Below are 17,438 nucleotides of genomic sequence, written 5' to 3'. Positions count from 1 at the left end.
GGTGGCTCCTTGGAGGCAAGGATTCTGAGGCTCTGTCTAACATTCTTTGGACATGTTGTGAGGAGAGACCAGTCCTTAGAGAGGGACATCATGCTTGGGAGGGTGGAGGGACAGCACAGGAGAGGAAGGCCCTCTATGACGTGGATTGATTCAGTGACTGGGATAATTATGATGGGAGTGTCAGAGACAGTGTGATTGGCACTGGACAGAGCGGAGTTTAGGGCTGTTTTACATTGGGTCGCTATGAGTTGCAAGCGATTCGACGGCACATAATAACAACATTTCTATATATTTTTATTATCACTTTGTTTTTACTTTCTTTTTCTTTATAACTTTGTTGAACTAATTCTATGATCTTGGGACTAGGGAAATGTCTTAGATTGTTTTATTTGCTGCTGTTCTTATAGCCAATCAATTATTTAAAAATATCAATTATATATTACCTCAGAAAATATCTTCACATACTTTTATATTACCACGATTACTCTGACAATCTGCACAATTATTTGTGGACAGATATTTAGAGCTGACAATTCATTTCAACCAAAGCATACAACCTTTCTTTTCACTCAATTCTCAACTAAAAAGTTAGCTTCTGGTAAAGCTTTTTCTGACTCTCCTTTAGATATTTAGTGGACTATTTTTCTATGTTCTTATGTTTAATGGCAACTACAATTCTTCCTCTAAGCATTGCATTATCCTTTTTGTTAAATTTATAGCGTTCCCAAGACTAGATAGGATATATCAGAGATGATAAAGATGGCATAGAAGATGGCAGGGTTCAGCTCCATTATTCACAAAGTTACTGTGATTTGTAGTAGACTCAACAGCACCTGACAACAACTACTTTAACAAACATGATATCAGTGAACTGCTAAATCTGTAAATTGGATAAAAGGAGATTGTCTACCTTTCCCATGGAGCTGCTAGAGGATTGGAACTTCCAAAAGAGCACAGCTTCTGGGTTAGCAGCCCACCTCCATACGGATTGCTTAATTAGAGCTCTCTTTCCAGAGATCAGTCCCTCCTAATAGCATGAGATGTGAATAAATACGAATCACCACCAGTCAAATACCCACATAGCTGTACTTCATATCTGTTGCCAGAGACTGGTGAGCACACCTAGAGTTATGCTTGTGTCCTGAAACACTTCAATTGATATTCTCTCCATCTGTGGGCTTTATTTTTCGCCAAATACTTCAGTGCAACACAGACTTCTTCCTTCTTTCAGTAATAATAGTTCTTATTCATATGCTATTCCCTGAAATGGCTAAGTGTCAATGGGTTCTTTGTGGTATTCCACCAATTCTTGGGGCTTTAAATTTGCCAAACTATTCAAGGCACTTCCTTTATTACCATTGGTTCATGATCATTTACTACTTCCTAAAATGTTTTCTTTCCTTTTGGTTTTCTAACTCCAGCTCCTATTACATTTCATTAGAATACTTTCCATTGCCTAAAATATTATAACGATTATAAAATACTGTAACAGCCACCTAAACAACTGACTAAAAGAATATATTAGCCCCCATTCCAAGAAACATGATCCAATAGTCCGTGAGAATTATCATACAATATCATTACTATCACATGCAAGTAAAAATATTGCTTAAGATTATTAAAAATTGACTGGGACAGTACATAAACAGGGAACTGTTAGAAATTCGGTTTGAAGTCAGGAGACAATGTGGCATGAAGGAAAATAATTGCTAATGTCAGATGGATCTTGGCTTAAACAAAAAATAAATAAATAAATAAGGTGCTTACTTACATTTTATTGACAACACAAAGTGATTTGAGTGTGTAGATCATGAAAAAATTATGGCAAACATTAAGAAGAATAGGAACTCCAGAACACTTAATTCTGTTCATGCAAATACTTCTAAATAGGTGAGGAAATAGAATGAGAAGACTACATGGTCTAACATCAGAACTGTTTCAGGCCTGTATGTTTTCTCCTTTCCCATTCAATCTGCATGCTGAGTTAGTAATTTGAGAAGCTATACTAAATGAGGAAGCAGGAGTGACATCCACTTCCTAAACAACATGCCTCTGGAAACTCTATGAACTTTGATGAATTGACAATAATTACAGAAAAGGTTCAAGACTTTTGTTCATAGGGTCACTATGAGTCGTTCTCGACTCATCAACAACAACAATATTAAATGAAGAAGAAAGTGACATCATAATTTATGGAAGATATATTAACAACATTTAGAAGTCCAGGCTGGGTTTAGAAGGGGTCATGGTACTAGGGATATTGTAGCTGACGTTAGATGGATCTTTGCTGAAAGCAGGGAATACCAGAAGAATGTATATCTGTGTTTCATTGACTATGCAAAGGTGTTTGACTATGTGGATCAGAACAAACTGTGGCTGACTCTGAGAAGAATGGGAATCTGAGAACACTTGAACGTGCTAAAGCGAAACCTGTACTTGGCCTTGAGAGTAAGTGCTGGGAAACTTATTGCCTCCTTCCCCAAATAAAGAATTTCTTCATTGTAATGACGTCATTCTAATTCAAAACCTATACTTGGACCAGGAGGCAGTCGTCAGAACAGAGCAAGGGAACACTGCTTTTCAACCTATATTCAGAACAGATTATCCGGGAGGCTGGGCTCTATGAGGAGAAATGTGGGGTCAAGATTGGTGGACGATTTATCAACAATCTGCGTTATGCAGATGACACAACCCTGCTTGCTGAAACTGAAGAGGACCTGAAGCACCTGCTGCAGAGGGTCAAGGACTGTAGCCTCCAATATGGATTGACACTCAATGTTAAGAAAACAAAGATTCTCACCACTGGACCAATTGGGAGCATCAGGATGGCTGGTGAAGAGATTGAGATTATTCACAGCTTTAGTTTGCTTGGCTCCACAGTCAACACTCTTGGCACCAGTAGCCAAGAAATTAAAAGATATATTGTGATGGGAAAGTCTGCTGTTAGGGACCTTTTCAGAGTACTGAAGAGCAATGGTGTCTCTCTGGAGACTAGGGTGCATCTGATACAGGCCATGGTCTTTGCTATCACTTGTTATGCATCAGAAAGTTGGACAGTGACAAAGGAGGATAGAAGGAGAATTGATGCCTTTGGACTGTGGTGCTGGAGAAGAGTATTGAGGGTACCACGTACTGCTAGGAAATCAAACAGATTCATCCTGAAAAGGGTTAAACTGGGAAGCTCCCTGGAGGCAAGGATTCTGAGGCTCCGTCTAACATACTTTGGACTTGTTGTAAGGAGGGTCCTTAGAGAGGGACATCAAGCCTGGTAGGGTGGAGGGACAGCGTAGGAGGTGGATTGCTTCAGTGACTGGGGTAATCGAGATGGGTATGTCAGAGAGTGCTATTAACACAGAACAGAACAGATTTTAGGGCTGTCGTACATAGGGTTGCTATGAATTGCAAGTGACTAGACTGCACACAACAACAACAACAACATTATGCAAATGACACAAAGTTATTTGCAAAATGTGAAATGATGCAATTACTGAAGAAATCAAAGATTACAGCCTTCAATTTGGATTACATCTCAACATCCTCACCTGGACCAATAGAAAGCATCATGATTTACAGAGAAATGTTTGAAGTATTCAACTATTTCATTTTACTTAAATCAACAACCTTGGAAGCTTGTTATGCACTGTATATTTGAGAGCAATTCATTACCGAAATGTCCAGTGGTTTGTCAGAAGTGGAAAATTGCACAGAAGATGGTGCATGTAATTAGGTGACTTTTAGTTGACAGTGCAAATCCTTCCCCCTAAGCCACCAGAGTAGTCAAGAAACTAAAAGATACATTGCACTGGGGAAATCTGCTGTCAAGAACATCTCAAAATTCCTAAAATCCAAGGATGTCAATTTAAAGACGAAGGTGTGCCTGATCCAAGATGTTTCCAATTGCTTCCTCTACACGTTTACATTTTAAAATTGGACAATGAAAACAGAATAAATACAGAAAAAGAACTGATACTTTTGAATTGTAATATTGGTGAAGAGTATTGCATATACTGTGGACTAGATGGCAAAACTTTGTCTAATTTATCTTGGACATATTTTCTAGAAGAACTAGTCCTTAGAGCAAGACATCATTCTGGGAAAGATAAGGGCCCAACAAAAGAAAGACCAAAAATAAGGCAGATCGACACAGTGACTATCACAATGGGTTTGAGCATGACAGAGATCAGATCATGAGAAAGGGGCAGGATCGGGCAAGTTTTAAATCCATTACACATAGAGTTGTTATGAATTTTGGTTAATTTTACAGCACCAAACAATAATAACATAGACGCAAGGTCATATTTTGGCTCTTATGGACTTCTTTTCATTTTCTTCACTTCAGTTTGAACTTTCATATGAGTAGTGGTCTATCTTTTTTTCCACAGTCCCTCTCTGGCTTTCTTTAACTGTGATAACAAAGCCTCTTTCCACAGATTCCTGTGTAGTCCATCAGTTGAGATCTTAGTGTATTATTGTTGTTGTTGTTGATTGCCTTTGAGTCAAGCATGGCTCACAGTGACCCTATGAACAAAAGGCCTGAAGGCCCTCCACAACTATCGACATTTATCAAAGTTCATAGAGTTTCCGGTGGCATGTTATTTAGGAAGTGGATGCCACTCCTGCTTCCAAACCTGTCATAATATGTTGTTGTTATGTGCTATTGAATCACTTGTGATGTATAGCAGCTCTAAACTCTTCCCTGTCCTGAGCCAGTCTCACTCATTCTGACACATCAACCCCCATTGCCCCAGTTACTGTATCAATCCATCTCATCCAGGGTCTCCCTCTCCTATGCTGCCCATCCACTCTTCTGAGCTTGATGTCCTTCTCCAAGAACCAATATCTCCTAGCCACGTGCCCAAAGCAAGTGAGGAAGAGCCTGAAAATCCTAGGCTCCAAGGAGAGGCTTGGTTTCACCCTCTTCAAGACAGACCTATTGGTTTTCTTGGCATTTCATGGTATGTTCAATACTCTTCTCCAGCACCACAGCTCAATGGCATCTATTCTTCTTTTGTCATCTTTTGTCATTGTCCAACTCTCTGAAGCATAACATGTATTTGAAACTACGGCCTTGATTAGGCACACCTTTGTATCTAGACTGACATCGTTGCTCTTCAGAACTCTGGAGAGGTCCATGACAGCAGATTTTCCCAATGCAATTTGTATTTTGGTTTCCTGACCGCTGGTGTTAATTAAGAGTGTTGATTGTGGATCCAAACAAGCTGTAATTGCTAATAACATTAATCTCTTTTCCATATTATGGTGCTGTCAATTGGCCCAGTGGTGAGAATCTTTGTCTTCTTGATATAATCACTATTTATATTTTGGTGGGGTTTTTTAAGTATTTGCAATCAATAAATCATTCATTATACAAATTTCTATCATGTGATCTCTAGTCTCATGTCTGTCACCAGGGCCATGTAGTCTAACTACAATTCTTTGTTTCCAACTTTTGCATTACTATCACTAACTATTCCTAATAAAGTGCAATATATGACCATATTTATATCCCAACTAAATTAAAAAATTATTTTAAGAATATATTTGGCTTCGGAGGGGGAAGCGAGCTGGTGGGGAGGGGTGGGAAGGGAGAAAATTGCGGCAATGAATGAATGGAAATCCAAAACCTCTGTAAAAAAAAATAATTTTTTTTTTAAAAAAAGAATATATTTGGTACATTGAACACTAATGATTGACGAATAAAAGAGTTGTGGGGTGACAGCAAAGACATCATCCATGAAGAAAGCGAAATGTCACTACAAAGAAAAAAAATGAAAATCCGAAAACAGGTATCAGAAGAGACTCTTTAAACTTAAATTAGAAATAAAATAAGTCAAAACAAATGGAAGTGATGCTGAAGGAAGAGAGCTGAACAGAAGTTTTTAAAGATAGCTGTAGAAGACAAAGTAAATTATTATGCTGAAATGTGCAAGGAGCTGGAGATAGAAAACCAAAAGGAAGAAACAGATTTGGTATTTCTCTAACTGAAAGAACTGAAGAATATTTTCAAACTTCCAATAGCAATGCTTGAAGGATTCCATGGGAAAAGTTATGATTGATGTAGGAAACTTTAAAAGAAAATGGAAGGAACACATAGAGATCTGTGCCAAAAATCAATTGCTTGACACTGATCCCTTTCAGGAAGTAGCATATGATCAAGATAATGAAGAAAAAAATGTCAAGCAGCACTGAATGCCTTGGCAAAAATAAGGTACGAAAAACTGATGGGATGTCAACTGAAATGTTTCAGGAAACACATGCAACCCTGGTTGCGCTCAATAGTCTATGCCAAGAAGTTTGGAAACCACTACCTGTTTAACTAACTGGTAGAGATTCATATTTGTTCTCAATTTAAAAAAACAAAAAATCACCATATGGGAGAATGATCAAATAATACAATTTGTATCACATGGAAGTAAAATTTTGCTAAATACTGTTTTCAAGTGCAGCAACACTGCATGAACATAGAACTTCCAGAAATTCAAGCTGGATTGATATCATGATGCTGTAATTAAATTCTCATTGTTTCTTTGACATTCCTTTTGTTTTCTCTTTCTCCTTTGTCTTTAGAATGATCTTTTGTTCTCTGCATGTATAATATCCTGGATTTCATCCCACATCTCCTCTGATCTTCAATCATTTGTGATAAATATCTCAAACCTTTTTACAACCCTAATAATATGGTGGGAAACATACAACCCTAACACATCTTTCCAGCTTTTAAAAATGTGATATTCTCTTGTCCTGTTCAAACAACTGTATTTTGGTCTATGTGAAAATTCTGTATAAGGACAACTGAGGATTCTGAACTGTCCATTCTTTACAATCTTATCTAAAATTTGTTATTATCCACAAAGTCAACTTATTTTGCATATTTAATAAAATATGGGCTTTTGAGTTTTTATATACCTTTCATCTTTCAATCACAATACCTCTGCTATCAGCAATGAGATCCTTGCTCCACTTTTGAAACCAGCTTGAATTTTTGGCCATTCCTTGTTGATTTACTGCTTTAAACATTTTTAAATTATCCTCAGTAAGATCTTCTTGTGCATGAAATTGATATATATTGGTAATATGTTTTATTAACCTTGATTGGAATGAGAAATTCATTATTCCTTCCATTTGCTTTAGCTTCTCTGCATTCTTGAGTAAGTTCACGGGTTTGTTCTGCCTTCTAATTTATTTTCTTCTTTATTGTTTTCATTGGTCCTTTAATTTTGCCCTTGATGTCATTCTATAACTCTTGTACTGCTTACTACATTATGCCTATTCTTGACACTGTCTTTAAATTCAGGAGTGATATAGTGAAGGAATATTGACTTTCAAGGATTTATTTTCAGTTTTTCAGCCCAACTTAGTAATTGAGTATGAGTAGTTGATGGCTTATTGTCATAAGAAGCTGCACTGTCAGTACAAAGATGTTGTTAAAATTCTCCAGCTGCCAACTCAGAGGCATGCAGTTCAAATCCACCAGCTGCTCTATGGGAGAAGGATGGGCAATTTCCTGTCATGCAATTTACCTTAGTTGTATTGACACAGTGACTGCCATAACGGGCTCAAGCATGTCAGAATTCATGGTAGAGGATAGGACAAGATTTAGTTCTACATTCATAGGGTCACTATGAGTCATATTCAACTCAACGATGTCTCATAATAACAACCACCCTTGTTCTAACATATTATTAAGCTTCTCTATCAACTATTCTCACAGAAGTTGTCAATTTAATTGCCACATATGTCATCTTGTGAGATCCACATGTACGTTTGTTCTCTGTTTCTTTCAAAAAGTTATTTTTAGGCTAAACATCTGGTTATACATAATTTTATCATGTGATCTCAAATATATAAAAAACACATATATAAATTCATTAAGGTGGAACTATTAATTATTTCTATTATCAATATATGGTCTGAACACTTATAAATCAGGATTTTAAACAAATTTACATGATTCTTGATTAGGACATGTTTAATACTACATGTTCACTTAAGCAATTGAAAACTTTGAGCAATGTTTTAAGTTAAAACATTGATCAAATTACTAATCAATGGAAATGTACATTCAAGTATAGATTGCCCATCATTGCAATAAAAACATGGAAATTGTATTGATTTACCACTAGATTTTGTTGTGGATTCTGTGGAGACAATGCAAAACAGAGTGAATCAGGAGACAGACTAAAACTGTCTCAATGGGTTTTCTCAGTTATAATCTTTACATAAGTAGATTATACATGTCTTTTTCTTGTGGAGCTGATTGGTAGGTTCAACTCATCAACCCTTCGGTAAGCAGCCACGCACATAACCATTTTGCCACAATGGATCTTCTATCACTATATTCATAAAAGAGAATAATTTTTATTGTTGACTATATAGATCTGTCCTTATATAAATTCACTGACATATGACCATATTTACTATATATGCAATAAAGGACATTCTGTCTCCCAAGGGGTATTTATACTGTTGATATTAACATCGTCTAAAATGAATTTAGCTTTATACACTAGAGACACCTTGCCCCAGGAGACAACATTGGGTTTTTTCTGCATTTAGAATGTTTTGTCTTTTACAAGTTCCTCCTCTTTCTAGATGCAAGTCAAGAATTTTAAAAGTTTACCTAATTGCACTGTTGAAGGTTAGAACTGTATTTTCTATAATAATTGTGTTTAACTTTGAGGCAGAATGATTTTCAGAACCTTGAATAATTCGGTTTGACACTCCTAGCTATCTGTGAAAATGCCTAAGGCAGGAAGAGACATCATATTGTCTTACAGGGTGTCTTCACCGTTTCCTTTGCTATCACTGGAAATGAATCCCAAGGATAAGGATTTCGTGCACATAAAAAAATTAGCCAACTGAAAAGAGTTTTTGGTGTTTTGTTTTTCACTCAGATCTCTATCAGATGTGACATAAAACTATCTGAGTATTACCAGAGCAAAAGTGTGATTGTCTTTGGTCAGCTAATAAGTGACCGAATTTTTGGTTTATGTTATTGCCCAGAATCCTCTTTTTCAGTCTTCTCTGCGTGTACTGACACCAAGCAGACGGTTGGGAAGTGCCATCTACTGATTGTTTTTCTAAGTTGGGTCCTCTGTAATGTCTTTTCAGAGATCAACCTATAATTAAAATTAAACACATGGGAAAAGAAGGTAAATGTTACTTTAATGACTTGGGCATTAGGTAGGACAATCCACTTTTTGTGCTTTTTCATTTTTGTTTTTCAGAAGTCCGAAAATTGTAAATAGAATCCTCCAGCAAGCCCTGTGTTTCGACTGTTTAACAGGCTGGGGCTGGGGAGTTTTAACAATTTGACTTCAAAGGAAAACAGACTGTAGTCAGTGGCTCAATTTTGGTCTTTTGAAGCAATCAATAATAGACTTGCCAGTTTATAAAATGTGCACATATGAACAGTGTATCAACATCGTTAAATAAAAGGTTACTGCATTAAATAAGATGACCTTGCTACCTTTTAGTTGCAGTCTTAGAGAGCAAACTTGTTTTAATTAGCAGTCAGCAAGCAGACTGTAACTTCACTGAAGGAGCATTGAAGAATCACTGCCTATTAACAACCCAGCGGTAAGTAAGCCAGCACAAATACTTATAACCAAATAGTGTGCATTTCAGGAGTGGAGAGGATTAGCTATTGGGCACACAACACAGTGGAGGAAATTGCTTTATTCCCAGTACTGCTGGGTTCCAGGAGGCAATCACTGTGCCTCTAGCCCATTAACAGCATTCAGAGTGTTGCTTCCCATAGAAGGGGTTATTGGCTAACCACTGGGTGACCAATTAAATGCTATGAATAAGTCCCAAACCCAGCAGCATGGGGCCTGTTTGTGGCACAGTGGTATCATTACTAAAGTGAAAAACTTGATGAGAAAGGAACATATTTAATTATAGAACTATACAAATGGCTAATTAGGACCATAAAGTGAAATGAATGACTTTCCAGTGGATTTTTGAATGTTACTGATAACTGCTCAGCTTCTCTGGAGACCATGAACGTGATCTATGGCTAGAACTTGCATGTCATGGTAATAGATGGGTCTTCATTAGAGGAAGCTTTTTTGACCTGATTGCTCAGGTAGCATGGGTTCTAAAGACAATCCTCGATTCCTTTCACTGTAAGGGTTCTTCCACTCCAACCCCCTGGTCTCTCATGAGTTCCGCTTGCTTTCACAATAATTCTTATGGGTTTAAATGCAGAAACATTATCTGGAGTAGTCACTCCTATCACTTGGAAAACTGAATCACAAAAGGGTGTCACCAATTTGTTGGAAACACTGATCTAGACGAAGTTTAGCTTTTCAACTCAGAGATTAACCCAAAATCTGCAATTATACTTCAATGATGAATCAATCCATGGCATCTCAACTGCCGAGAAGTTATGAGTCCTAAAGAAATACATTTTAAGGCTGGGACTACCTATTGTCTAAGTTCGAATTAAAAGAAATAAAAAGGAGTACTAGAAATGAATCTGCAATCATGAAAACATAGCTTTCCTTTGGTCACACTTGTATATTTTAGGATAATTTGGTCAGTGCACCTTTAATGAAAGCTATTGTCGTACATTTAATAAGTGGGAGCTCTGGTGGTAAGAAGCTGTGAAATCTCAAAAACACATGATTTAAATTTACCAGGCTCATTAGGAAAAGGATGGGTAATCTCCTCCCATGTGATTTACTTCCTCTGAAAGTCTACTAGAGGGTCAGCTATGAGCTGGTTCTGACTTGAAAACACACAATAAGAACAGTTATGTCTAAGTGACAGAACTATAAATGTGTAGAAATAAAGGCTTCATTTGCAGAGCGAGAATGGATGTTAGAAAAGAATACAGTTTTAGCTAGGCAATGGCAGAAAATATTTCTCTGCTGTAATTTGGAAATGCTGCTAGGTAAAGCCATTCCTTGGAGACAGACATCCCGCTTGGAAAGGTGGAGGGTCAGCAAGAGAGAGGAAGACTTTTGATGAGATGAATTGAATCTGTCTGCAGTGATGGGTTCAAGAGTGTCAGAGAGAATGAGGATGGCACAGGATGGAACAGGGTTCAAACCTGTTGTTCATGTGTCACACTCAACTCCATTGCAGCTTAAAACAAAGACAACAACACATTATTATTCAGTGACTGTATTTGTTTCTACATTTTGTTACACTTTCATTTCACTTTATTAACATATGTGATCTTACTTTCATAAGCTAATGAACAATGACAGCACTATATGCAGTAAATTATTAAATATTTTTTATTCCCAGTCTTTATACCCAGAATTTGTCAGCTTCTTTTTACCTAATCAAAGTTTGGGAAGAAATAATGATACTGGATTAGTTTACAACTATTCAGGCTAGAAATTTGAATAAGGGTGTCATGTAATCCTTATGTTTGAGAATATAGTTTTAATATCTAAGTGATTTTAATGAAGAATAAAGAGTTAGCACCTACCCGTTCTGTTCCTGAGAATGATAGTACAAATGAAATGTTAAGAAATATTGTTTCGTCCCAACGTTCTAATCAATATAAATACTATTTGACTTTTTAGCCTAATCATTAAAATGACTAGAGAGCTCAAAAGTTAACAAAGACTCTAATTTTTAATATTTATGCATGTTTTACATACTTATCCTGTCTCATATATTAAAGAACTCTGAAAAAAATCTCTCCAGTTAAAAAAGATAACTATAAGCACTAACTGAAAATTCTTTATATTCCTCTTTTGTCCAAAAAAATTATAATTTCTGAATGATCACTTTTTGTGCTTTCCAGTCATTAGTTATTGCTCTTGAATTGTAGATGTCAGTACTACTTGTAGGAATATAGTCAAATCACTGAATTGAAATGAAATAATATTTTCTCTCAATTCCTTTTCAAATATTTTATACTGGTGTTGTTTTTGCTGTTAACTGTTTGTTGTTGCTCTTAACTGCCAAGAAGTCGACCTCATCCCCTGGCAAACCACTGTGTGCAGAATAGAATGAGTAGATAGATCCTTCAAAGCTATTCTTTTCAGAAGCAAATCACCTGACTTATCTTCCTACAAGTAGAGTTCTCCCTGTGGATTTAGTCAATCTATCAGTTACTATTTTTACCTTCCTGAGACTATTTCCTTTTCTGTATAACCAAACAACTTTCCTCCATTTTATTTTACAGTAAATGTGGGGATTTTTTATTTTTTTAATTTTAATTTTTGTTGTTTTGAAAACAACAAAATTAAAATTAAAAAAATAAAAAAATTTTGTTGTTTTCAAAACAACAAAAATTAAAATTAAAAAAATAAAAAATCTCCACATTTACTGTGAAATAAAATGGAGGAAAGTTGTTTGGTTACACAGAAAGGAAATAGTCTCTGGAACATGTTTATTGCAGCTTTGTTCACAATAGCAAGGAGTTGGAAACAACCTAAGTGCCCATCAACAAACGAATGGCTAGAGAAGCTGTGGTATATTCGCACAATGGAATACTATGCTGCATTAAAAAACAAGGAACTCATGCAATATTATTCAAAATGGTTGACTCTGAAGAACATTATGCTGAGTGAAATATCCCAGTCACAAAAGGACAAATATTACATGATGCCACTGTTGTAGAATGGGACTACCCTTGGGGTTGGGGAGAGACTGAGTAAGATGGGTTCAATAATGTATACTGCACTGAAACAGAGGAGGGAGAAAACTGTTTAAAAGAGATATATAACTAGGTATTTCTGTCATCACAGGAGACTAGAGCGAGGGCTACATGGTGGAGGGGACCTGGGGGAGGGTTGGTAAAACAATGAAAGAATCTTTTCTTCTACTTTTCCATAATTTTTGTACTCATGTACTTATAACTTGTTAGTCAAATTTGTGTCTTCTAGGTTGCAACACCCCCATGATACATCTTCAAGGATGTGAACATGTACGGCCAAGCACAATCAATAAGAGTGCATCTAAATTCCAAATCAATCTCCATAATAGTCTATGTGTTTCCTACTGCCAAAGGGGCCCTTTAGAGTAGTGAGAGAAGATCTTCACCCTGAAACCCACAGCGTCCCTTTTCAGCAGGAAGTAGCTAAGAGAATACACCATCCCCTTTTCCTTATGACTCAAGGTGAAGTCTCTCTCAGGGAGGAGTGATAGGGAATGGCAAGGGACACACTGACAAAGAAGATTAATCAGAACTGGCTTTGACAAGCACTGTGGCATTTGGACAAGAACAAACTGGGAGGAGGGTAGAGAGAATAGTGCAACAATGAATGAATGGAAACCCAAAATCTCTGTAAATATTTATGAAAATTAATAAAATATAATTATAGAAAAAAAATTTTGTTGTTTTCCTTTGTTTGTGATGGTAAGAGTTATTTCTGTCCTTGAATATACTTCTTTATCTCTAATAAATTTATTCTTTTTCTTTTCTTGATGAAGTCATTTTAATTCCTGTATTTCAAATAATAGAACAATACCTTTAACGTATTAAAGTTTAAAGACTGTTTTCTACTTCAAGAGGTAAAAAACGTAAGAAAGAGTATTATTAAAAAATCAATTGCATTTTTTATAGTTTATAAAAACAGTACTAGATAGTACATAAAATTTCAGAATGATTTTTTTAAAGTATAAATAAAATATCTTCCATGAAGTTATCTTGTTATTTCCAAAAGAAACACAATTTTTATTACAAAGACCTTACCAAATCATGTGAAATATTCCTGTACATAGCCTCAAGTGATGAAGGGCTGGAGAAGCATTATCATACCCATCAAAAAAGATACACTCTAAATGTTTCATCTGTTTCTCTACCCGGGCCTTTCATTACAGTCAGCTGCTCTAAGATTTCCTTTTTCTTTCACACACACACTCAGTCTCTCATGATAAAACTAAATTATTTTTCAGCTGAACTTTTTTAACTTTATCTCCCGAATGTTACTTCTTTCTCACCTCTCCCACTTACTTCTTTTACCATATAATCAGATAAAAATGGGGGATGGGGGAAATCAGAAGTTATTAAACAAAATTATACAAATCTAAAAAAAAGAAAGCTTTTAGAATCTTTCATTATGATGTTTTATTATAACATTAATAAAGAATAGTAAAAGTAAATTATGACACAATTATTTGGAGAATTAGAACAACTATAAACATAATAAACATAAAGAATACAGAATCAAATCAACAAATAACTTGACTGTGGAATATCAATTGGGGGAGGAAGTGCCAGATTTTAGAACAGAAAACATCAACAAAGACTGTAAAATAAATGCAATTAGTTATGTTGTTAGGTGCCATGGAGTTGGCTCCAAGTTACAGTGATAGTATGAACAGAGCAAATCATGACCTCGTCTTGATCCACCTTCACATTCACTGCAGTAGGTTCACCCATTGTTGCAGTGAGTCTCACTGACAATTCTGTTCTTTTCCTTGATGAATGCTGTCCTTCTCCAGGAACTGGACCTTCTGCACAACATGCCCAAAGTACTGTAAGTGTTGACATCACCACTTCTAAAGAGCATCCTGGGTGCGCTTCTTTCAAGATATACTCATTTGTTGTTTTGGATGTCCCTGATACATTCAGTATTTTTCACCTACACCGAAACGCAAAGACATCAATTCTTCTTCAGTATTCCTCTTTCATTGACCAATAAATGGTGATATATATTGTTTGGGTAAAAGAACATTTATTATTAGGCGAATGAATACACTAATTGTCATATAGTCATATACTGCAATATTACATAGAATATGCACTTATACATGCATTAATATGAAAATTTAAAAAAAAGAAAATGTGTTGGCATCAAGAGAATTTTGACTTGTGGTGTTAGCCTAAAAGTTGCTGTATATTGGGATTTTTTTAGCTCCCTCTCCAGCTACCTTAATTATAGGCACATAGTCATGAAAATCATCAACATCTGCTGGACTAGGTTGAGAGGGAGAGTATTTCCCACATTGAGCAGCAAGACTTGTGGCAACAAGACTTGAGATGACTGAGATGAGAAAGACTTGGGAGACACTGGAGTAAGACCCTAGTGAGAGCCAGACCCTGATGATAAGACTCTGGTGATGGTGGTATAGAGACTGTGGCATTCTTCTGGGAAAACTGTGGCAAGTTGTGACCTTAAGCTTCTTGCATTGGTGCTGGCCTTAGTTAGAGGATTTTGCTGTGCTCGTCAGATAGTTAAGAAGAAGCTGGCTTATAACTTCTCTGAGGAAAACTTGGCGAATGATTGGGATTTGACTGCTAGACTGAAACCAGACCCTGGACTAATTGGAGAACTGTACATTGGAAATTGGGCTAAAACCTGGACTTGTATTGGGTGATAGTCTTTGCCTCTTCCACTCTCCAACTTACTTCCTTAATAGACTCCATTCTCTGTACCACAATTGTGAGTCTGTGAGTCAACAGTGAATAAAAGAACTTCTGCTGGTACAGCTCTAGAGGCACCATAAGGTTAGGCTATAGGCTCTTTATCTGCTTTCTGCTCTGGGATGGTTAAGGGGTGTCCTAGTCTCAGACCTTCTGGCCCTTCCGGAAAGAAAACAACTTACTAGAACAAATATTCTCTATTAAACAGAACCCATTATGTGGAGACTTGTGTCAGAGACAATGAAATTGGTTCACAATAGAGCAGGGTTCACAGGTGTTGTACACAGGGTCACTATGAGTTGCAAATGACTTAATGGCACATAACAACAACAACAACAAGTCTGCATTCATGTTCTTACTGTGCTTAGACATTGCCTATATCTAAAGCATATCTCAATTGCAGTAGAGAGTAAAAAAACAAACAAAAAAAAATTGAGAAGTCCACTATGCAATTATCCTCTTTCTACAGAAGAAGCTAGAATTAGAATATTTTCATAGCCAGTGAGAAGCTTAGGCTATTTTGTGTGATTTGGTATAATCAAACATAAACCTTAATGTATGTTTGCAATCCAAATTAATACTATCTGTATAGGGTAATGGGTTTCTGAATACTGCAAAAAATTTGTGTATGTGATTACTAACTGAAAGACTGGCATTTTAATTCTACCAAGAAAAATCTTGGAATAAAAGATTAATTATCTACGTCCCACCCCTCAAAAAAATCAGCTATTAAAATCTTACAAAAAACAAAATCTTACAGATCACAGGTATTCTGGCTTATGTGATATAGTCATGAGTGAGAACCAACTTAATGACATATTATTAATGATAATCGGTCTGTCTTTGAAAGGGTAAAACCAAGTTTCTCCTTGGGGGCTATAATTTTCAAGCTCCACATGGACAGGAAGTACTGGTCCTTGGAGAAGGACATCATGCTCGGCAGGGTGGAGGGACAGTGCAGGAAATGAAGACCCCAGAAGAGATGGATTGATACAGTAACTGGGGCAATGGAGGTTGGTGTATGAGAATTAGACTGGCTCAGGACAGGACATGGTTCAGAGCTGTTGTACATAGGATTGCTTTGGGTCACAGGCGACTGGACGGTACATAATAACAACAATAAAAATACCACTAATAAATTAAATTAAAAATGTTTATTTTTAAAATTTCTTTCAAGAAAATAGAAGAAATATATACAGATCCTCTCTTGAATGGTATATCTATAATGTAGGTCTCATTAATTTTTACTTAGTGAGGAGAAAATCCGGAACATGGAAAAAAAAATACAGGCACAAAAAATAAAGAATAAAAGCCAGAAAAATCAATTAGCATTGGAAAAGAATACTGGAAATGATTCAGGTATTCAAATTATCAGAAAACATCATATTAAATAACTTGAGAATGTAAGAGATATTGTTGCATATATCAAAAACGTGATAAACTATGAAGACTCTGAAAGTAAGTTGAAAATAGAAGCAAAATATACACCTGAAAGTGGGAAACAATTTTTAAAATTTAAATGATTACACTCGGATTTTTAAAACTATAGACTTGTACCACCTGTTTTGAAAATAAAATTTACTACATAAACACATGAACTGACCTCTGAGTATTGTGTTGTCCTTGACTGATTTCATGCTACATTTTTTCATTAAAAAGAAAATTAGTTTCAACAAAAACTGTATGACTCAAAAGTCTGGTAGATTTACTATCTGGCCTTTTATAAAGAAAATTGCCAATTAGATTCAGAAAAAGACGAAATTAGACAATTGAAAGATAAAAATTAAAATGACCCTGCGTACATAACAAAGAAACGGAAAGATGAAATATACATGAAAAGGCTATTGAAAGAGTTAATGAAAGGGGAATGGAAAAAAAGTCAACTAAACACACCTCACAACACTGCTGTAACAAAACATTAGCACTCCCATTGATTTACAGGTGGATACAATGTAGAATGTTTTGTTTTGTTTTGTTTTGTTTTCTATAATTATATTTTATTAATTTTCATAAATATTTACAGAGATTTTAGGTTTCCATTCATTCATTGTTGCACTATTCTCTCTACTCTCCTCCCAGTTTGTTCTTGTCCAAATGCCACAGT

Source organism: Elephantulus edwardii, unplaced genomic scaffold (genome assembly GCF_000299155.1).
Source record: "Elephantulus edwardii isolate Elephantulus edwardi_28Jun2011 unplaced genomic scaffold, EleEdw1.0 scaffold00108, whole genome shotgun sequence".
Taxonomy (NCBI): Eukaryota; Metazoa; Chordata; class Mammalia; order Macroscelidea; family Macroscelididae; genus Elephantulus; species Elephantulus edwardii.
Note: the sequence above shows the minus strand (reverse complement) of the source record.